Raw genomic sequence first — 9,157 nt, forward strand, 5'->3', positions numbered from 1 at the left:
TTGGTTGGACTGTTAAGCTGCTTGTTCAGCAGCTTGGGCATGTGCCAAGCTTGTGTCTGACCGTGTCAAGCTGAATTCTGATCGTTATAGGACTAGTCTGGTGCTAGGTTGAGCGGCCAAGAAGGTCCACTCAGTGGCTTGCTTGAGCAGCTTTGTCCATGTCAGGCTGGTGTCCAAGTCAGCTTAGCGTGGCTTGGTCCAAGCTTAGCTGCCTAGTTGAGCACCTCGGTTTTTGACTTCTTTGTCTTTTTGACCATCAGTCTTTTTTCTCTTCTTTTCTTCATTCTAAATCCTACAAAATACATAAAAAAGAAATACACATACAAATATACAATATTGTGATATTTTATACAAAAAGTATTGTTGTAAGTTGGTTTTTCTCAATTATGCTTAAGATAAGTGTCATAAAAGTGTATGAAATTTAGGTATGTTTGGCACTTATCAGTGCTCTTCCGATCCAATTTGCATCCCGCAAAATTGGAATCGGAATACCCTACCAAGGATAATGAGGAATCCCTAGGATACCATAATCCCATATTAGTTGTTCCTTTAAATACCCCATGATGCGTTTAACAGCAGTATAATGTGAATCTTTAGGACATGCTTGTAATCTAGGACACATACAAACACTAAACATAATATTGGGGCGACTCGCAGTTAAGTACAATAAAGAGCCGATAATCCCACGATATTTGGTTACCTCGATTGCTTTGCCCTTTTCATCTTTGTCTAGATAGCATGCGGATGCCATAGGTGTTGAAGCCTCTTTACACTTTTCCATATTGAACTTCTTTTGTAGCTCCTTGCAGTACTTCGATTGATGAATGAAGATGCCACTTTCCATTTGTTTAATTTGAAGCCCAAGAAAGAAGGTCAACTCAACCATCAACGACATCTCAAATTCACCCTCATCATCTCAGAAAATTCTTTACAAAGAATGTAATTAGTAGATCCGAAGATTATATCATCAACATATATTTGAACTAATAGTACATGATCATCTCATCTACGAATAAAGAGGGTAGTATAACCCATACCCCTCACGAACCCTTTTTCCAAGAGGTAAGAGCTCAATCTATCATACTAAGCTCCGGGAGCTTGTTCAAGGCCATTAGGAGCCTTTTTGAGCTTATATACATGGTTCAGATATTTAAAATTTTGAAAGTCGGGAGGTTGATCTACATATACCTCCTATTAAAAGTAGCCATTCAAGAAGGAAATCTTGACATCCATTTGAAAAAGCTTAAAATTCATAATAGATGCAAAGGATAGAAGCATCTTAATGGCCTCTAATCTGGCTACAAGAGCGTAGGTCTCATCATAATCGATGCCCTCCTCCTAGTTGTAGCCTTTAGCTACTAAGCGAACTGTTTATTTATAATAATCAAGCCAGATTCATCCAATTTATTACGAAATACCTATCTGGTACCAATCACTGGATGTTCTTTAGGCTTAAGGACCAAGTCCCATACATTATTATGCTCGAACTGGTTTAGTTCTTCTTGCATAGCTATACCCCAATGCACATCCTCAATGGCCTCATCGATGGTCTTAGGCTCGATATGAGATACAAAATCAGTGAAGTTACAAAAGTTACTTAAAGAGCCAAGGATTACCACCCCCGTAGTTATATCACCTATTACTTTGTCGAGTGGATGATCTTTCTTGGTCTTCCACGCAATTGGCAGGTCCTGATGCTCATCTTGGACAGTTTGCTCTGCTTCTGCTTCTTTGTCTTGGTCCATGTCCTTAGAGTATACTTCTTCTAAAGCACCTGTAACATCATCATAAAATACCTTCCTATTTTCTTTTGGAGAAGATTCGTCAAAATGGACATGCACAAACTCTTCTACTTGCATTGAATATTTATTAAAGACTCGATAAGCTTTACTATGCAATGAATACCCCAAAAATATACCCTCATCAGCTTTTGAATCAAATTTACCTAAAGCTCTCTTTCCATTATTTAATATAAAAAATTTACAACCGAAACCATGAAAATGAGCAATATTAGGTTTTCGACCTTTCAAAAGTTCATAAGGTGTTTTTGAAAAAGTAGGCCTTAAGAATATACGGTTAATCACATAGCAAGTTTTATGCACTGCATCAGCCCAAAAATATTTAGAAACCTTGCTTTCGTTTAACATGGTTCTAGCAAGCTCCTCTAAGACTCGATTCTTCCTCTCAACAACTCCATTTTGTTCAGGGGTACGAGGGGCCGAAAATTGATTTATAATACCATATTTTTCACAAAATTTACCAAATAGATGGTTTTCAAATTCGCCACCATGATCAGATCGAATATATACTATCTTATAGTTAAACTGATTTTGGATTTGCTTGGGAAGGTTTTCGAAAGAGTTGAAAGCCTCGCTCTTGGACGATAAAAATAATGTCCATGTCAATCTAGAGAAATCATCAACGATCACTAAAGCATAAAAGCTACCACCAAAACTCATGACCTATGATGGTCCAAACAAGTCCATATGGAGAAGCTCCAAGGGTCTTGTTGTGGATATCACATTCTTTTTAGAAAAAGAGTTTTTAACATGTTTACATCTTTGACAAGTGTTACAAGTTTCCCGAGTTTTAAAATCAAGTTTTGGTAGCCCATCAACCAAATTATTTTTAGACAATTTATGTAGATGCTTTACATGAATATGAGTGACACGCCTAGGCCAAAGCCAGATGTCATCCTCTTTAAATATAAAACATTTTGAAAATAGACTAGTGACATCCTCAAGATTAACCATATAGATATTATTTATACGATATCTAAACTTAACTTTATTTGATATATTGCCACGAATAATACAACACTCATAATCAAAAGATACACGGTTACCTTTATTTCATAGTTGGCTGATACTCAAGAGGTTATGTTCCAGGCCTTCAACATATAGCACATTTTCGATCACATTCTGATTTGAGTTGCCTGTTGTTCCGGTGCCAAGTATATTCCCTTTGTTGTTGTCTCCATAAGTAACAAACCCTTTTTCTTGCAAGGATAGATCTAGGAATTTTGATCTATCACCCGTCATATGTCCCGAGCATCCATTATCAAGATACCAATGTTGTCCATGTGCTCGAAGACATACCTGCAAAACATAGATCACTTGCCTTTTTCAGGTACCTAAGTTATGTTGGATCCTTTTATGTTAGTAACTAGGGATTTATCTCCCTTTTTCATCCAAACATACACGCCACTAGGTATACCATATTTTCTAATATAACAAGAGTAGGAAGTGTGGCCATGGGTGCCACAATAAAAACATGTAGGAACCTTTTTATTAAAAAAATTCTTATTAGGCAGATTAATAGGTCTCCTATATGGCCATCTCCTACGCCTAGGGGGAATATATGCTAGTCCGGAATGGTCACCAACATTCCTGGTTTGGCTAAGCATAGTGTCTAATATGTTTTGACTCTATGTGAGTTTTGCGAGTTTTTCATTAAGTCTCAAATTTTCATTTTTCAGATCTTCGCAAGAATCACAAACAGTTGATTGACAAAAATTACCATTAGATCAATTGCATGCATTACAAGAGTAGATCAAATCTAATGTTTCATTTTCCAATTTTAGTTCATCTAATTCTTACTAATAAGACTATTTTTTTGTTCATTTCACAGGATTTCTCTTTTTCTATCCGAACTAATCCTAGCTAATTTCTTCAATTCATCATGCAATTTGACATACGCATTATACAAATCCTCATAAGGAGGAGAATCATCAGATGAAGTAGATGAGGTGTCAGAATATACCTCGCTATTTACCTCTTTCGAATTTGAACAACAAGTATCATCTATTCTTGTCATTAAGCATAGCTTTGCTACATCCCATACTATATAGGCTAGATGTTGTGTCCTCCTCTGCTACATCCCATACTATATAGGCTTTCTTTGACTTGAAGTCCTGAGGAGTGCTCTTATCTGAATCAACCTTCTTGAGGTAAGTGGGACATTGGAACCTCATATGTCTTGGCTTACCACATTCATAGAAGGTGAAGCGCTCTTTACTCTTGCCTCTTTTGGTTGACTCACATTCTTCTTTCTTTTGCAAATGTTTGATCCCTTCTTTCTTGAGGAATTTCCCAAATTTGCATACGAGAAGGCTCAAAGTTATCATCTATTTCTGAATCATATTCATCTTCTTCTCTCTCTTTTGAAGATTGAGACGTTGTTTCCTTGAGAGATATACTTTTCTTTTTACGGTCTGATTCTTCGTGCATAGTCAGGTGTCCAAGCTCCATTTCGTGCTCTTGAAGTTTTGCAAACAATGTCGCCAAATGCATGGAGTCAAGATCCTTGGATTCCATGATCGTTGTTACTTTTGGTTGCCATCTCCTGTCAAGACAATGTAAAACTTTGTTAGTAAGCTCTCCTTTGGTAAATTTTTTATCTAAAGCAACTAAATGGTTAACTATATGAGTGAATCGCTTTTGCATGTCACCGATAGACTCACTCGGTAACATACGAAACAACTCATATTCATGTGTAAGGGCATTCTGCCTGGCACGCTTGACTTCACTAGTGCCTTCGTGAGTCACTTGTAAAGTGTCCCACATTTATTTTGCACTTTGGTACTACGACACCCGAAAGAACTCATCATAAGATAGGGTCGATGTGATGATATTTTTAGCATGCAGGTTATACTTAACTTTTTTGTGTTCATCATCGGTCCATAGACTTTTCAGTTTATCTTTCGGTTCATTGTCCACTAGATGCTATGGAATGAAGGGCTCGTGGACTACGGATTCCCAAATATACGAGTCCATGGCCTCTATAAAGATCTTCATCCGAACTTTCCAGTAGGCATATCCTTCGCCACTGAATACGGGAGGGTGGTTCATGGATGCGCCATCACCGCCAAAAGGGTTGGTGGAACCCATTTATATTCCTTTAAGGATCACGCGGATACGGTTGAGCTAGCACATCGTACTAGCTCTGATACCAGTTGTTAGGTATCAGTGGCAGAATACACCTACAAGGGGGGTTGAATAGGTGTCGTGGTTCCCAAATACTGATATTGGCACCAAAGCCCTATTATGGAAAATCACCTAGTTAATCGATTAAAGGATTGCTTTAATCGATTAAACGACAATTAATAGACAGTTGCTGAATGGCTCAATTACACAGCCAATTACAGATTATACAAACATGATATAGCAGATATATTTGAACATAAATGAACTTTATATGGCAGTATTACTATATCCAAATTATCAGCTAAAATAGGCAATTAAAAGCTAGTTAAAACAATAAAGAGATAAGGGAAAGAAATAGCCTGCAACAAGGTTTTTATAGTGGTTCGTTTTGTGATCCACTACAAAACTACATCTAGTCCTCCCCTCTGATCTAGGAGATTTTCTTCACTAAAATTGAAGCCAATGTATCTTACATACACACTTCCATTTGCAAGACCTTGAACGCTACCTTCTTGAATTCCTAGAATCCTAACCTTGGTTTGACCTTACCAATCGCCTAGGAAAACCTTTCCTATGATCCAGCCCCAGCCAAACGTATGTTCCAAACTCAAGACCTCCAAGTCTTGGTGAAGACTCTCTGTATCTCGTTGGTGGTACGACACCAAGAGACGACTTTCCTTGTTACACAAAATACAACAAAAACAGAGTAATGTGAAGCACTAAAAGGCTTAAATATTACAATCAAGAACAATCTAAAAACCCTATACAAATCTCTCAATTACCAAGAATATGTATAAGATTAGAATCATGAAGAACAAGCAATTTCTACCCTTAAGAAATCTCTAAACAGAAATGAAAGAATCATGCAAGAACAAGATAGAATGATGAACACATTTAATCACATGCAATGGATGACAAGTTAAACCCTAAGCATGATACTATCTCACTCTAATCTCACATGCAATTCTCTATACCTATATGACATACATTGAACATGAAAATATGAAACTTAGCAATTCAAAATGAGTGAATGAAAGATCTAAAATCGTATATGAAATTTGTTGAAAAAACAGTTTATATAGAAAAGCTGTTAAATGCCCAGTTAATCGATTATGTAGCCTGTTAATCGATTAACAGGCTGTTTGAGAATAACTGAAATCTTTTTTTCAGTTATCTGTTAAAACTGTTAAAATTGTTTACTCGTTAATCGATTAAAGCTGTACTTAATCGATTAACTGGCATATTTTCAGTTAAGATTTTTTATGGTAAAGTACCTATATGTTATGCTTATCAACTATACATGTTTTACCATTACGTTATGCCTAAAATGCACAAATAACATGTATGATTAATGCATGACCATATAATAAGCTAGATGACATGTCTCATGGAAATGATATGATAGCTTTTAGAATTTGCGAGATTTGCATCTAAGTTTACCTATCGTAGACTCAAAAACTAAGACACATATCTAAGACTCTAGTCTAGACATGAAACTCTTGAATCTTTGGCATGTTGATTTTTGAGTTATCTTTAAGCTTTCACTAAGTCATTTGTCTTCATCAAAACATAGACAAGTTAAGTGCTATCTTGACATTTTGCACTTTCAAGACCTGCTGGTACCCAATAGATTGGAGCAATAGACTTGAGGATGCTCTTTGGGCACATAGGACTGCTTACAAGGCGCCCATAGGGATGTCTCCTTATCGGCTTGTCTTTGGTAAATCATGTCGTCTTCCTATAGAGATAGAGCATCGTGCTTATTGTTCTATGAAAACTTGTAACTTGGCTCTTGATCAAGCTGGTGAAGAAAGAAAGCTCCAACTTAATGAACTTATTGAGATCTTCTTAGAAGCCTATGAGAACTCTAAGTTCTACAAAGAGAAGACCTAAAGATTCCATGATAGCTTGATTTCTAGAAATGAATTTTTGGTTGGCCAAAAAGAGTTGTTTAACTCTAAGCTTGGACTCATGAGTGGTAAGCTTCGTTCTAGGTGGAATGGTCTTTTTGTTGTGAATAATGTGTTTCCTTATGGTGTTGTAGAAATCGAAAGTGAATCCACGGATAAGAGCTTCAAGGTTAATGGGAATCACCTCATGCCTTTCCTCACAAATCCTTCCATAGTGGATGCAATTGTGGAGGAGGTTTCCTTGGCTGAACCTGCTTTCCCCCCTCCATGAATTAGAGAGTTTTCTTTCTCTCCTTCTCTACTTTTATTGCACTTGTTCAATTCCATTGGTTGATATGTACATATAGATCTTCTGATTGTGCTACATTGGGACCTTGTGTTGTGAATCCATGCATTTCAGTGTGCCAAGTTGCTTTTGAGAATACCTCGATGAGTATTTACAATCAAGCTATTTGGGTCTTGTACCTCGATGAACATTGACAATCATACTTTCAAGGACCACATGCCTTACGTATTTTGAAATCATAATTTGCAGGACTCAGTTTGATTTGTCTAAAATTTTACACTCCATAGCAAAATCGGGAACAACTTCAACAAATCCACGGTCCATCACAGAAAGCACGAGAACTGCTCCCACAAATCCCTGGTCCATCATAGCAAGTGCAGAAACTGCTTCAGTAAATCCTTGGTCTATCGTGCAAGAACTGCTTCAACAAATCCCTGGTCTATCATAGCAAGCACGGGAAATACTTCAGCAAACCCCTGGTCCATCATATCAAGTGTAGGAACTATTTCGACAAATCCCTGGTCCATCATAGCAAGCGCAGGAACTGCTTCAACAAATCCCTATTCCATCACGATAAGTGTGGGAACTGCTTCAACAAATCTCTGGTCCATCATAGCAAGCGCAAGAACTGCTTCAACAAATACATGGTCCACCAAAGCAAAATCAGGAACTGCTTCAACAAATACATGGTCATCATAGCAAGCGCATGAACTGCTTCAACAAATCCCTATTCTATCATAGCAAGCGCGAGAACTGCATCAACAAATCTCTGGTCCATAATAATAGGCGTAGGAACTGCTTCAACAAATCTATGGTCCATCATAGCAAGCGTAGGAACTGCTACAACAAATCCCTAGTCCACCAATGCAAAATTGGGAATTGCTTTCACAAATTCCTGGTCCATCATAGCAAGCGCGTGAACTATTTCAACAAATCTCGGGTCCATCATAGCAAGCACGGGAACAGCTTCAATAAATATCTGGTGCATCATATCATTCACGAGAACTGCTTAAAGAAATCCCTAGTCCAACATAGCAAGCGTACAAACTATTTCATCAAATCTCTGGTCCACCATAGCAAGCGTGAGAACTGATTCAATAAATCCCGAGTCCACCATAGCAAGCACAGGAAATGGTTTAACAAATCCCTGGTCCACCATAGCAGGCGTGAGAAATGCTTCAACAAATCCCTGGTCGATCATAGCAAGCACATGAATTGTTTCAACAAATCCCTGACCCACCACAGCAAAATCGGGAACTATTTTAACAAATCCCTCGCCCACTATAACAAAATTGGGATCTACTTCAACAAATCGTTGGTCCACCATAGAAAATCCAGATGTGCTTCAACAAATTCCTGGTCCACCATAGAAAATTGGGAAGTGCTTCAACAAATCTTTGGTCTACCAAAGCAGATTCTGTAACTGCTTCCCCAAAGCCATGGTTTCCCCTTCACGCAAAGTATGAATAGATTGGTCTTTTTTCCTTAACAAAATTAGTGTTTTTACTTTACTAGTTATTTACCATGATATCTCTCAAACCTTGGTTTGCTAACCATCTGATTAGCAACAAGTAAAGAGGGGCAAATCTAAACATCCAATTTTGTCCGGCCCAAAAAGACACACTTCCTCAACAAAAAAAGGATTTTTTGACAAAAAATATTTTATGATAAAAAATTGAATCTTTGAAGATTTGCTTTCATCAAAATTCGATCAAAAAATAGATTAAAGATTGCAATTTGAAAATATGTAAACTAGATCAAATCAAATAATTTTCATATCAATTTGATTAAGTTGAATAAACCATTTTGAAAAAAAAACCACAGGTATCCTTGCACTGGAAGCAATCTTGTCTGAGCCGGGAACATCTACAGGTACGTGTGGCTAACTCTCCCAATGGCCATTTTTTCCATCCACAAGATTCGAACCCGAGACCTTGCTTAAAGGGAATCAAGCATGTACCACTTAAACCAACGCCCCGTTGGTAAAGAAAATCTGATTTGATTATAAAGAAGCATTATTTCTTGATTACATCCAA

Source organism: Lupinus angustifolius, chromosome LG05 (genome assembly GCF_001865875.1).
Source record: "Lupinus angustifolius cultivar Tanjil chromosome LG05, LupAngTanjil_v1.0, whole genome shotgun sequence".
Lineage (NCBI taxonomy): Eukaryota > Viridiplantae > Streptophyta > Magnoliopsida > Fabales > Fabaceae > Lupinus > Lupinus angustifolius.